The sequence below is a fragment of the Coloeus monedula genome, assembly GCF_965178545.1.
Source record: "Coloeus monedula genome assembly, chromosome: 4".
In the NCBI taxonomy this organism is placed as follows: domain Eukaryota; kingdom Metazoa; phylum Chordata; class Aves; order Passeriformes; family Corvidae; genus Coloeus; species Coloeus monedula.
In genome coordinates, this window is record NC_138784.1 from 50590714 (window position 1) to 50606288 (window position 15575).

At 37.1% G+C, this 15575-nt stretch overlaps 1 protein-coding gene across 1 annotated transcript in view; it reads left to right on the top strand.

The window, feature by feature from the left end:
• The window catches only part of FOXP2 (forkhead box P2), a gene marked incomplete at its 3' end in the record, with an annotated part of 394472 nt that overhangs the window by 40053 nt on the left and 338844 nt on the right, over nucleotides 1–15575 (top strand). The window contains exon 6 of the mRNA XM_082280538.1: nucleotides 11415–11561. The remainder of the gene's footprint in view (nucleotides 1–11414; nucleotides 11562–15575) is intronic.

Here is a 15575-nt window from a genome sequence, read left to right on the forward strand (position 1 = left end):
GTTTCAGGGAGATGGCAGGAGTCCACCCCCGCCAACAAGGTCTGCAAGGCTTGTTTCCACCTTTTACCAATTTCTGTCTCTCTTGGACGTCACCTTGTCAGTGTAGTTCGGGGAGCTGGGCTTCCAGCTTCCTGCAAGGCAGGAGAGGAGAGATTTCCTAGCCCAGCCCCTGACCTTCCCCATGGCGGCTGGGTGAGATGGGCATCCCTGCCATGCCGGGGCCTCTCTGCCTGCCTGGGATGCGGCACCGCTGGGAGCAGAGGGCAGCAGATAATGAGCAGGCAATTAAACGCTTAGTAAAAGAAGACACAGAGGAAATGCTGTGTGCTGCTCATCTTCTATTTTCATAAACTCATACATAGGATCCAGTGAATTGGGAAGTAGGATGAAGGTTAACGCAATTTTGACGCAAACACTTATATGGCTAATCTCTTTCTAAATGCTTATGTTTTTAATCTCAAGCCTCTTTATGTGGCTGAGCTGCACTTTTTTTCTAACTTGACTTTGTTTTGTGGGGAAATATTTCATATCAGATTGCTTAAGCTCTGGGCTGTCATGTAAATACCTTCTGTCAAGTATATAATACACATTTTAAAATTTGTCTAAATATTTATGCTCTTGAGGGGATCACTATATCTCTCAACAGACAGTTACAATCTAGCAAGTAAATAAATAGTATGTCTTTTTTTTTTAAATTTTCATTGTTTTTGCAAGAAATCATAACTGATTGAAAGATATATGAATCTTACAAAATTCCGGAAGATAATTTTATTATTTACTTGAGAAAAAACTACCTCCTGTCTTTCAGCAGTGCCTGCAAATATATGTATGTGCTTGTATATATATATAGATACATAGATATATACTTTTGTTTTTAAATGCTTGTATATTTTCTTAAAACTAAAGGCCAAAATATAACGAAATTAATTTATGTGTGCTACCACGTTTAAAGTTATCTATAGAAATGCTATGAAGCACATTTTTTGTTATTTTGGATTTGCTGCCAGTATGTGCTCCATGGATTAGTTTTTTCTTATTTTAGTAATTTTCCTTCTTATATTACATTGGTAAGATCTCTGGTGTTACGAGTCTTTAAAATGAAATAATTAAAAGTTCAGTGAAATTCGGTGGAGCAAAGTTCAGTAATTTTCATTCATTTCCAGGTAATGAGCTGTATTTTTCCATGTTTGTATGAGAAGGAAAATTATTAACACTGAAGTTTAAAATGTAGTTTGTAATCAATAAGAGTTACAGTAACTGTGATTGATATAAAACAGAAGATTTCTGTAATGTTAAATACATCAGAAACTGTTCACCAATAAAAAAAGATCTTGCAGTTTTAACTGAAGGAAGTATATTTTAGATGGTAGTCTATATAAGTCATAATACATTGTATTTGCCTTTCTTTTTGCTTTTTACAATAATAAAACATATCCAGAGAAAGTAAATCTGTGATTTTAACATCTTTTGACAAGCACATTAGACTGTAGAAAGAGCATCCAAGTTGGGGCTCGGGGCATATGGTGCTACCTTCTGCTAGCATAGCTCCAGAACAAGTCACTGTGTTCACCAAGGGGTCATATTCAGACTCTCAGGTTCCTTCCTGTGGTCTGGGGGAAAAGAAACACATTTCCCCTTCACACGGAAAAATCAGAACACAAACTGCAAACCCCACTACCCTGGGATACCTTCGTTGTGCAGAGAACACACAGATGCTATGAGATGTTTTGCTATCAATCAGGTTTTTTGTCAGGGCATTCAAGAAAGGCATTATATTAGCCTATGTAGATATTTATAGCTATTTTTTAATTCTGAAAAGACATATAATGCTATTTTGAAAGAACATATGTTTATATTGTGATGTGAAATCATAGACGTATTTCAAACATATGTACATTCGAAGTATTTTTTGAGTAGGTGTTTTGTGAATAGGTAGGAACTGCCACAAACTTACTTTTCACATCTTCCTAGATTGTCTTATTTTATTTAGATTTAAAGACTGGTATTTATAATAGATAATCCAAGTGTTGTGTGTCTTGGGAATTCAACATATGGATGAGGATATGGAAGGCATTAGTTATATGAGATTTGTTGACCAGCTTTTAATTCAGATTGTCATTTTTAACACACGGTGGTGCAGATGGTGGAGTTTTGACTGTCCGTCAGAGCCCAAATACCTTAGGGACAGCTGTTGCTGATAAATCATTTTACATGCTTTAGGTCAAGAGTCGTCAAACCTGTTACAGCACCTGCTTCTACATATGCAAATCTGTTGTTTTGTCATTTCATTAAACAAGGAAAAGTAGTGGTCTCTCTTGGCCATAAGTAAGCCTGGAACATATCCTGTACGAAATGAAATACAGCAAGAAGACAACTGTGGTTTCTGCAGTACAGCCATGGGATGCTGCTTCTGTTTGGGGGCTTTGTTTCTGGAAGACTGCCTGCAATTTGGAAGGAGGGTAGAAAGACAAGTACATGTTTGGAGGCAAGAAGTAAAGGGAAGGTGTTTGCTGTCATTGACTGTAGGGTAGTTGTGAAGTTTGACATGCCCAGAAGCCAGTGGGTGCCATGTGGGGCTCCCCTACACTGCATACCTCTGTTTTCATCATCTGGTGAGCCTGCAGCATGATTTCCGGGCACTGGAGCATACAACATGTCTACTTCGGTTTGGAGCTGATTGATCCACAGCAGAACATGCTTGTGGGATCTTCCCTTGCTATAGAAGAACATAAATGATTGAAATGTTTTCTTAAGAAAGAAAAGATCATTTGTTTATGTACTTCAATGCCCAGCAAAAAAATTCCTGTCAAATGGCAGCACACTGCAGGAACTGGGGGTTTACTGCACAAGGTTATGCCTGGGCTTTGGAAACTTCTAAGATGTTTATATTTGTTTAATCTATCAGGTATGTAGAGAGAGATTAAATCATGAGGAGGAAACTTCTTTGTTTATTGCACTTCACAAGTAGGGCTGTGGCATGTAATAGAAATGGCACTTAGGGATTGTTTTTTTTAAGCAAACTGACAGAAGATTTTATCCTGCACTGCCATAGATTGCTGTGGGGGAGAAAGGGAAATAGTAAAATTGATGAAGAAATGTTGCATGCTGTCATTTTAGATTATGTTATTTTGCCATGAATTTGCTGCTAATTTTTTTAAAGATACTGTAAAATTCTGCTGTTGCAGAAAGCACCACAGTAGCGCTGTAGTCTGCTAATTATTTCATTCCACAGCTAGTTTGTCAACAGTGTTTTAATCAAGCCACCAGCAAAAATGCTTTTTGAACACTTTGTGGAGAAAAAAGAATACCTCCCTGACCTTTCAACCTTGTCAGCTGAGTTTCCCCATTCTGACACTAGGCATTATTTTTGCAAAGGTTGGAATTTTAACTCTTCAGTGAACCAGATATCATTTTTATTGGGATATTAATTCTGGTAGGTGCTAATCTCATCAAGATTTGCAGACATTTTCCTTCATAGGCCATTCTGATTTGTAGCTTTTTCTTTTCACAGCAGTATTAAATACCAAACCTCTCTGATATGGAAGTTCATTAGAGATATGTCTTTGATGGCAGCCCTTTCAGGGCTTCAGTTTCAAATACCTTGATGTAAAGCTTAAGAAGCCATTGTGTTGTAAGCCCTCCTTGATGTGTCTTATTTAGATCTGCATAGTAAATCAAGGAAAGTAAATAACAAGGCAGCAGATGGAAGCATGGAGATAAGGCCAGTGAACAATTGTATTTGTATTTTGTTATGATGTTGACAGGAGCTAAAATTCACTAATCTAGTTCAACTGATCTGCATTTCAAAGAAATCTCATTTAGCAGCAACTTGAAGGTTTGGAGGATAAAGTTCTTTTATTGCAGCTTTTATTGCATTCTTTGCTAATTTATCTGGTCAAGATTTAGCCTTGCTTACTTAAAGCAGCAAGCATGTTACAAGGAGTCTTAAATACTACGAAAGCATTAATGTCTAGACTATGAACTGAAGGTAATTACATATCCAGCAGTGAATAGGCTACATTTAGGAAATACTGTTGTCCACATGGAATTGGAAGAGAAATGCAGATAAGGTGTTTTCTCCCATTTTCTCTAAGGTTTTTTTTTTTTTTTTAAATTATTAATTTTAATCATGTGGAAAATTAATATAAAAGCAAATGTAAAATTACTAAATATAAACCTCAGAATTTCTTGAACTGTGAGTTCCATCATACCATACTTTGCTGCTCTGTTTACAAATTGATAGCTCATATTAAGGTTTCATTTAATGATTGCCCTTCTGTATCTATTAAACAAAACTATTAAAAAGTGGACAATAATTTAATAGAATGATGGACCACAATTATTTTATGTGTGCTTTAAATGGTGTAGACGATGTATATGTAAGTTAGGTACTTCATATTAGATACAGTGCAGCCATGTCATTTGGAAAAAAAAATGTGATAAACTGTAAGAATTAAATATCGTTAAAATGAAAAGGGATAGAAAGCAGAATTTAGGGTTTCCTTTTGCAAATTTAAAAAAGTTTTTTAATCTTAAGGCCAAAAACTAGACTTCTACTTTGATTTAGTTTTCAGTTTATAATAACAATACTAACAATGGACTATTTAGGGTATTGAACACAAGTGTGTCCATACCTCTGTACAGATGTAATGATAATAAACCAAAGCATGCCAGGCTGGTGTACATCCACTCTAATAATGGGCCTCAGTTCTTTAAGACATGTAAATCATACCCAGCAGCTGCTGTGTGTTAATGCTATAGTCCTTGCTGCCCTTCTGCAGCCTGTCCTTGTCACAGAGCCTACACCTGTGCCCCGAGGACTGCACTTCCATCTCATTTGCAGTGTGGGTCTTTGCACTTCTTTGTAGTGTGTCTTTGTAGGCTCGAGAGGAGTAGAGGGGGAGGCAGCTGGGGATGAGGGTGCTTGCTAGGCTGCAGTGATATCTGATAGCTTTTGACTGCTGGACTCCGTAGGCTAATCAGATCATGGGGTGGTAAATGCTTCTTCAGTTGTAGTACTGGCTTAAGCATCTTTTGGTTCCTTCTCCTCATTGCTGTACCTCTAAAAATGTTTGCACAGTGTTTTGTGGGTCTGGTGGACTCCATAAATTTGAAAGCAGCTTTTATTTGGCCAGTTTACTTTTAATCTAGATTAGTTTCCCAGTATGGCTGACCATGTATCTCCATGCGTACTTTCCGTGGCACAGCTCAGTGGCCAGTGCTGGGAAGGGTGAGGTAGTACTGGTCCTGCCTCTGCCACTGGAAGAAATGTTTGTCAGTCTACACCCCAAGACACACAGGCTGAGCTTCCACAGCAGACCAAGCCATGCCACATCACAATTGTGTGATCCCACCTTATCCATGTTATGTCTCCTCACTCCTCTCTTAGCCTAGCAAGGATGACCATGTTTTGGTCAAAAGTTGATCAGTTGTTTTGCAGGACTGTTTTAAAGTCAGCACAAGAGAGGAGTGAGAGTCTGCAGGTGGAGCTGTAGAAGGTTAGGGAAGTTAGGGCTGCTTTGGCTCCGGATTAGAGTGTTTTAAGTCATTGTGCTGCAGCAGTCTCAGGAAGTTTTACTGTTACCTCCAGACCATTGTATGCTCTGTATGTGTGAAATGAAGTAGACACTACAAATAACAGTTATTCAAAAAAGAGATTTGCACTGCTTTGTGAGAGAAATATATACCAGCCAATATAATGATGACAATAAAATAAATTGAACTTTCCTAGAAAACTCCCCAGTGTAAATGAACATTTATTTACATCCCACTCTGCTAAAGTTCAGAAGAAAAATTTTGAATTTAAATATATCCCAAGGATGTCATCCTATTTACAGCACCCAGAAGCAAACAGGTCCACGAGATCAAGCACAGGCATGTTCACATTTTTAGTTAAACTCTACCTTCTTCTGCCTAACAATGTAAATCATCCCCTCAAATAAACATATGCTCCTATTGTCTGGCCTGCCACAGTCTCCAGTTTCACCACCCGTAATCTGTTTTTAAAGCCTCATGCCCTTGTACCTTTGGCTTCAGCATCATTGACTCTCGCTCCATCCCGCCTAAGCCCATCCCGCGTTCTGACGTTGCCTAAGGTGACAAGGATGGATCCCGGCTGTCACTGAATGCTCGCCTCTTGTCTTCCTGTCCCTGCTGGCTCCATGCACGTGTTGTGTTCCTCACAGAGCTGCATAAGGGGACAGTGTTTTCAGCAAAAAGGATAGTGGGAGAGAAGATAAAGGGAAAAAGGAGAAATAGAGGGGAAAAAAAGCCAAATGAAATTTTACGGAATTTCTCACATCTCTCTCTCTGCAGAAACCTCTTACACCCTGCCAGTAATACAGGAGTGCTGCAGCATGGTAACAATACTGGACATTATTGAGTAATCTTCTCTCAAGTGATAGGGATCCAAAGTAGTTAGCAATGAGGTGGATTAAAAACCAAACTTGAATTCCTGCTACCATCACATTGGTGTTGGTGTTGATTGCATAACCGTGATGGGCTGAATTGTGTGTGATGCTCCTTGTCTGGAATCAGACTGAACTGCTCAGCATTTATTTCTTCAGCTCCTGCTGCACGTCCCTGTGCTGAATGACAGGCTAATGTTAGAAGGAGAAAGGCAGATAGAGCTGGAAGGAGTGTGGGGGAAAGGAGGTGGCACTTTTCCCACTGGAGTAAATATTCCCAGACATATTTGCCACAAGAAGTACTATACAAATTTACCACTATCTATTTAACCTTCCCAAGCTTGGATCTTGGTTTAACAGCAGTTTACCAAGTATTACGTGAGTTTGTCCCAAATCCAGCATTATATCTTAGTTGGTGGATTGCCTAGTAGAGCTAGTTAGCCTGTGTCTTCTCTCATCCATCTTGTGTATATCATTTCCTTTGGGGTGGTGGACATGTAGTCATGCAAGGAATATTTAGGCGTAAGTCTTTCTTTTGTTTTCATGCTGTTCTGTCCTCTTACAATTCAGTTTAAGGTTGTATTTCTAGTCAATATATTTTAAATAAATACTGACTAAATCTGCAAGAGAAATGAGGAATATTTATCTAACTCTTAATCCAAATCCAGAAGATTTGAGGAACTTGGTATACAACTGATGAGAGGAATAGATTTTAAAATATTTCAAATTTTAGTGTGTTTTTTCAGGTCCTGCAGGAGATCTGTATAAAAACAAAAGGAAGATTATTGATTATCTTCGTGGCACTGATGCGTATAGAAAGACTATTTTACCTGTTGATAGGTAATTTGTCCTGGCTTTCTCTTTTTATTATGTAGGAGAAGGGAAGTAGTGCCAACTCTTGATGTTTTCTGAAGCAATTTTTTTTTTGATCGTAGCATAATAAGGTTTCTTAAATTGCAGACAAACCAAAAAAACTTTATTCAGTTCAATAGCACAGCATTTAGAGAAGTTTGCAATATAACACCTTTATTGCTTTAATTATTTACATCATGATTGATCTCTTGTTTACTCATTCTCTTGTTTCCAGATTAGGACAGTGATACCACTGATCATCTGGAAGGGACTTTTAGCACAGATATATTTATGTCTTTTGTCACTGTTTTAATACATCTTTCTTAACAATATTTTTGGCATTTGTTAACAAAGCAGTAATTATTTTCATGAGTTTATGTTTTTTGAGGTAAGATTTCTGGGTAAAGGCTTTTAGATAAACATGGTTCTAAAGACACAGGATTGTAATACTACATTAGGCAGTCTATACAAATGAGAGTAAATATTGTTCAATCTTAAACCAAACCAGACTCAAAACTCCAATCCAGTCCTTGATTTTATATGCTATGAGATCAGGCCACATTCTACTCTAGTTTTTTATTTAGTTACACCGAATAGTCTATAGGTATTGAAAGTAAAATTAATAGGATGCTTGTCTACAAAAATTGAATTTTATATCATATTAATCCCAAAAGAGTTAAGAAACTTCCTTGTATAGTCCTCAAATACTTCTTCTATAACTCATTTTTCTTTAGCAAACTCTAAAAACACATGGCAGTCAAAAGATATTTTATCAGTGCTTATTTGGGATGGCTTTGTAAGGCAGCTGTATATTTATGAATTGCCAAAAAGGTCCCGTAACTGTTATGCTAATAAGATCATGTTATGATGCATAGCTTTTACTTTGTGTCTTAGATAATGTGTGGGAATGGTGTGAGCTTGCACGTAAGTGTAGCTTTTAATATCCCAAATTAATATGTGTGTACTCTGAAATATATTCGTGTCTTTAAAATTGCAGATTAGTTGTATCACTGTGCTGTTCCAGAATTAAAAAAAATAAGCTAAGAAATTCTTCATGTAAAAACTTCTTCGTGTATCTTTGATGTAAGTGGATTTCTACCAGGGTATAATTGAATTAAGGAATATATGGAATAAATTTTTAAAGCAGGCATGAATGCTTATTTAACCTTCAAGTGAAATTATATAAAAAATGGTTGAGAATAATGCATTCTTAGTTAACGTGATTTTTTGGGGTTGCTATTGGTTTCTAATACTTGCAAGTGAGATAAATGCGTATCAACTTCTCCTGCTTCATGTGCACTTGTTTGAGAGAGTCAAGACGATAGTCATGGGAAGACTTTGTAAACTCGTTAATAGTAACTTGAAGCCACATGTGGAAAGAGTAAAAATTAAGGCTTTTATTTGACAGCCATTAGGTACCCACTTGTTCTCATGTAGTTCTTTCTCAGTGTTTAAGTAGTGGTGATGATAATTCTGAATTGTTATTGCTACTATCAAATTGTTTTCAATAGGTTTATCCTGCAATAGTATTTTGCCTTCTCTAGTATACCTGGAACCCATGTCTCTAAATTTTGCCATTTTTCTAGAAGCTTGTCTTTGCTCATATATCAATGCTAAGACATTTGGTTCTTGCTTGGTACAGCTTGCTCTTATTTATAGTTAGTATCGAAGTGATGTGAAGGATATCAAACAGACCTTGAATACCTTTTGAGCTATCTGGTTATATTCCTACCCTTAATGTTCTAAACAGAAAAGCTGGACAAATAATAGAAGGGAGAGGTAGCCTAAAATGTTGCTATAGGCCAGTGGTACATGAGGCTTTGATCATTAGCATGCTGTACAGTGAATTTCTTTTCATCCTCAGTGTAGCCATTTAAGCTGCAGAAGCAAATAGAACAGCAAACATTGTAGCAGCTTCTTCTTTCTCAGAGAGGGGAATAGATTGAACAGTAAACATACTTTGATCCAATATTTCAAACTGGCCAAAAAAAGTGTAAGCTATTCAAATTCTCACTGTAGGGTCTAAAAAGAGCGTTAATGAATAGGTATGTGTGTAGATATACCAGAAAATGTCTGGGTTTTGGGTGAAATTTGAGGGTATTAATTCATGCATCTTGTGAAAAGGATTTTGGTTGCATACTGATGTCTGAACAAAGTTATTTCTGTCCTGCTATGTTTTTTTGTGCTAGTACAGGCTGCTTCTTCATATAATGTGCCAATGCACAGCTCTACATATAGGGATACTTGGTTCACAGACACAAAGATCTGTATCTAGTAAGACAGCAGACAGGACTGTTTATATTCCTTTGGTACACCTGGTAGGTATGGATAGAATTAATTAACATACTTTTTGCTCAAAAGTGTGACACACCAGTCAATGACAGCAAAAAGTGTTTGTTCCTGATGACAGTCATTCACTTTCTGCTGGTTCAGAAGGCTTCCCTGAAGGAATTTTAATTGATCTGCACTTGCCCAAAATAAATCAGAAACACTGCTGTATCCTAGAGATTAAAGGAAAAGAGAAGATATTGGAATACAGATTATATGATTTTTAAGGTTTACTTTGAGATGAAACTTGGGAAATGGAGATGCTGACCTGCATTTATATAAGTGTTGAACTGAGTGGGAACACATGGATGAAGTTAGACTCAAACCCATGAGACCAGGGAACAACTTGAGAAGCAGAACCTTGCTTTGTAGCCCTCTGTCCTGGCTGCTTTGGGACTGTGGACCGGGTAGAGGAAGGCTACTGCTGCTTTACAGTAAGACTTTGCTACCTCATTTGGTTTTATTTTATTTTTTCAGTGGTGATGGTGTTTTGGAAAAATCAATCAAATTTATTAAGCATATAGTAAAGTACAGAGAACCATGGGATTTTCCTTCGGTGTTCAAAAGGATCTAGCCTGTACTTCAAATGCAACTAAGACTAGACTCCCTGTGTACCTAATGCAGTAATTCTTGTTCTTGAGTGGTGAATAGATCAGTGTAAAATGGATATAAAATTTGTTGAATTAGCACTAACATAAGTGAATTTAGAAGGAGATAGGACTGGTTATCCTGGTTCAGACCAATGTTTCACTTAAGCTGTCATCTACCTCCAGTGGTGACTGTTTTCCAAGGATACCTCCATCTTCCTCTTGACTTATGAAACTTCCTTGCATAAACAGCATCCTTGGGAAGAAGTTCATAGTTCTGTCACACAATTTGGGGAGAAGAAACTCCCATTTTTCTTTTGAACTTGGCTTTTATTAGGCAGTTATTGAGTTCAAAGGATAGGGAGCATACAATGTCTGTGCAGTCTTTTCATCTTTAGTATTTTTTTGTTTTCTATCATGCCCTTCCTTAAGTCATCTTTTTTCCAGTCTGGATATTGGTGGCGTACTGAATTCTTCTTCATATATGGAAACTATTTTAAGCCTTTGATCATGTATGTTTTTTTCTCTGAACCTTTGCTAATTAGTTGTGTTGTTCTGTGCTGGACAAGAGAGTGGAGCATGCTTTTCAAGATAGGGATTAATACAGTGGCAAATGACATGTTACACTTTGTCCTTTATTCCTTTCTCAGTAATTTTTAACATTCAGTTTATAGATTTGACTCTGATGGAGTGGTGAGTTTTAAGTTTCCATGAAGAAATTTCAATGAGACCTATCTATCATAAACCCCAGGTCTCACTTTCTGAGTGGCAAGATGTAGTGCAGTAGAGAGTTGTTTTGTTTAACAGAAGATTCAGATTAGAATGTTTATCAATATTGGCTAGCCAAGATGGTTTCTAGTGAGACTGTGTGCAACAAATTGTGATTGCCTGCTTGAACCCAGCCAGAAGTATTTACGGTGTCTTTGTGGTACAAAATAAATAATCGATAATGTGAAACCATCTTTTAACTTGTACACTTGCTTTTTCAAAGTAATACGATCTTGTTATTATGAATCTCAGAAGTGAAGCAAGTGACTGCTCTAGGAGTGGTGACTACTTCATGTGTCTCATACAAGGAAAGAAAGATGTGAAGTGTGTGGGATTCTTTCCTCAGTGTGCAGTACATATGTGTAAGGATGACACTGACGTGTGTGTTTTAAAGAGATGGTTGTAATACCTTGCTATAAAACGCAATATGGACGCTTGCACTTACTGTGTTCCTTTCCCTTTTTACCCTTAGATAACTTCGCGTGAAAGTTAAGGACCTTTTGTCCTTATCTGCCGTAGAAGTGACAGACACTTTTGGAAGGAGGACCAGTGTGAGCAAAAAGGAAAAGACCATCCCTTCCCACAGCACAGCATAGTGACAAAGTGACTCTGAAGAGATGTAAGTGATTTATAACTGAACTGTGGCTATATTTCTGCTGTGGATTTATACGCCCTGTGGGAGGAATACAGTACCCATCACTGAAACGTATTGCTTATAGATGTAAAATATGGTTTAGGAAAAAAATTTGTGGACCATGCAGAAAATACATACCCTTTTGATGTTAGTGTGATGGTAAGCTTTTTGATGTTAGTGTGATGGTAAGCTATGCTACAATTTTTTTTTTTCCAAATGGCAATAGTTAATGGGAATGAAGTGCTGTAAGAGTCAAAAACCTGTTTTTCTACCATTTTCTATTCATCTAGATATTGGTTAATTTATATACATAGAAACTAAGCAGCTGTATCTCAGTCATTCTGGATTCTGCTTTCCCTCAGGAGAGAAGCAGGCATCTCCAGAGGCCAATCCAGCTCATTCTGAAAGCAATGCCTGAGTAATGCTCTTACACTGAGTAGCTTGTGTTGACTGCTTAGCTTTAGCCTAAACGTTCAATGAGCACTTCAACCTGGCACATCTGTGTAAGATGCAGTGCCAGCTTCTTTTCTCCTCCCCATATTGTCATTCTCCCTCACTCAGCAAGTGTAGCTGTTGATAAATTTGGAGAATAGATCAGACTGAAAATAGCTAATTATTTATTTGGTTTTGTTTTCAGTTGGGTTTATCCCAGCCTTCTTCCATATGGCTGTCCAAGGGCTGTCACTGGTACAAAGGGTGATGGGGGTGGGAATTAGCAGCTAAAAGTGTGGGGGAGCACATGACAGCAGCTGCGCTAGTTTCTGCAGCTTAAATTCCTTGGTGAGCTATAGTCTCAGACCTTATAGATATTTTTAGTGCATTGCCATTTATAAGAGTTAAAAAATGTGTGTGAGGCACCCTTACTTATTATCTAATGGGGAACTACTGTTTTGTTGTGCATTTCATACTGTGATAGAGCAGTCTTTTGTGTCCTTTGTAAGTTAAAATTCAGGTCTCCAAAACCAGTAAATGGTCATAAGTGACTAGAAAGTAAGCAGGTGTTCTATTGTGATTTATAGTGCAGGCATGATAGTGTATAATTCATATATACATACATAATTTCTGAATTCTGAAGATGCTAGCCTAATTTTGTATAGCACCAAACATGATACGTAGGTTGGGTGATAGTGGTTGGACTAATTTAGGCACAAGATCCTTGTCTCCTGAACAGTGAAATACTGAATAACATTTCATTCTCACAGTAAATACCTGATGGGAGGGTGTAAAGAAGACAGAGCTAGACTTCTCTCATTGCCACCTGGTGACGGGATGAGAGGCAGTGGGTACAAACTGCATACAGATTATTAAGTTATGTTTCCATTGAAACATAATATAAAAAACTTCCTTGAAAAAAAAACTTGACATCTTGAGGATGGTCAAACACTGGAGAGGCTTGCCCAAAGAGGTTGTAGAATCCCCATCCATGGAGATGCTCAAAACCCAAAGGGACAAGCAGCCTCCTGCATCTGACCCTTCTTGATCAGGAGTTTAGATTCGATGAGCTTCTGAGGTCCCTTCCAGTCTCAGCTATTCTATGATTTTGGGGATATTTATAGGTAAGCAAAATCAGAAATATTCTGCTATTTTGTTTTATGATATTAATTTTTTTAAAAAAAATTCTGTTTTAAGTATTTAGTTATTCAGTTTAGTATTTTCCTTAAGTTTTGGCTAAAATGAGATGTGGCAGAATTTGCAAGCTTTCTAAAATGTGTTAAATTATATTTAAAGACTTGTGATTATAACTATGAAAATCACATTGAAGTCTGTGAAATTATCTTTTAGCTTTGAATTAACACCAGGTTTCACGTGATGTGAACAGTCACATGATGGGGACTTAAGATGTTTAAAAATAGCGTCTTTTTCACTTGATCCATGGCAAGAAAGATACATTTTTAGTATCATTTTGTGCTTGGGAAAAAAAAAAAGACATAACTAGGAACAAAGCCTTGCAGGCAAGCTCCATTAATCCACAATAGAAATAGCTGTCTTCCTGAAGTGTTTTTAGAGATCAATGAGACCTATAAAGTGACTTAAGAATTTCATTATAAGCTCTGTTTTCAGTTACTTGCAAATGGCCATTCTGAGGCAATCCATAATTCAAGAGGATGCCAAGGCAAACATGTAAAACCTCGGCAAATGTACAGTGAGACTTCACAACATAGCCTTCTATCTTCTATGAATGTGTGATTGAGGGGCTTCCTTCTGTTTTGAAATACTTAGGAAAAAGGACTCTCTTCAAGTGCCAGCTTTCTTGAATTTTAACTTCAATTAATTTGGCAGACATTTTCTGCCCACAGTTTTGCTATAGTTTGAATGTCTTTGCAAAAGTTTCTGTGAGACGGGTGTATCATTCTTGAAAATGGAAAATAAAACGGACCAAAAAAAGGTCTGTGACCTCTTCTTTGCTTTTGAGCATGGACTTGGAATTTGAAAGGGAAGCTTTAATGGGTTATAAGATGTGTCTTTTGCCATGCCTCTGAATGTCTGTCCTTCTTGCGCTGAATTATAAGCTTTTGAAAACTGCTGCTTACTCATACTCAGAAGAGGCATATTACTTTGTCAGCATATTCTGAAAATATTCCCTGTATATTCTTAATCTTCTAGAAATGACTGAGTCTGTCCTGGCTTGGAGATCAAACACTGTATGTCATTTCAAATTTACAGATCCCCTGCTATTTTCACAAGAGGGTCTTGTTTTTTGAATTTTTCTGGGACAGAGTATTTTGATTCTTACACTTGTTGGTAATTCTGGTTTTCTGCATTTTATGCTTAATTTTCCCAAATGCTATTTGAGAAGGGTGTCAAGAGTGGGATTAATTTCCCATGATGTTAGCCATCTAAAAATATAGGTAGTGTAAATCTGAGCTGGTCACCATAGGCTTCTTTAGTCAGTGAAGAGAGATGGAGACTTCCAGGGGAGGATTCCCATAGACTCTTTTTATTTCTGTCTTTAGATGAGACAGTTCTTTCTTTAGAGATGCCTGTTTCTTGTCACTGGCAATAAAAGCAACCTAAGGTGACTGGCACAAATTTAGACTTTTAATTTTTGTATTAAACATTAAGACAGATAAATTCCATCTCATGTGACATAATTTGAGACTTAAGAGGCAGAAATGTTATCACTGACATTGACAAGAGCATCCTGCTCTCACAGTAGTAAACAAAATTATTTAAAAAATTATTGTGGTTATAGTGATACGTACAATTTTATTAAAAGGACATTTTCCATATCTCTTAGATATTGTGTGTTACCATTAAAACAATGCACTTCAAGCCCCATTTTAATATTAAATATGAAGTATCAATAGATTCTGGGTGTTTTCTTACATTTGGGTTCTAGGTTAAGAAATGCAAATGTTTTAACTCTGTCATTACTTGATTTCTAATAAGGTAGTAAAACAGATGTATCATGAAATTCTGGCATTGTTGCCTTTTATCTTGCAACAGAAGATTGAGAAAATCTGGTGCTAATATGGCAGACAAAATTGCACTTCTAGTTGATTTAAGAGCAAGAATTTAGGTGGCTTTCCAATTTGAAACAATTTGCTCTACTGTCAACTAATTGATAATGTGTTCTATTAAATGAGATTGTGATGAAATGCTGTTTTCCATTTGTATTGAAGTATTTTAGATTTCCTTAGTAATTTAAACTATTGTCTATACTTGAGTAATGGCAGCTACATTGGCTAACCCAGTATAATAGCATAGCACCTCCTTCAGTCCCACTTTTCATGGGTATGGGCTGTATGTGGGGAGCACTTTCTTGCCATGGAATAGTTGAACGTGTCTAAAAGGCATTAGAAGTGATGTATGCTAGCTCTCTTTGCTTTTTAGCTAAAATGTAGGCATATGACATAGAAACTGTGGTGTAATTTATTATTAGATGTCTTTTTGTGTCTAATTGCCACGTATTTGAATTATTACCTTGGAGGGCTAGACTTACCTAGACTTATCTCATACATGTTTTTAACATCACTGTGATGAGGCTATGGACAGGAG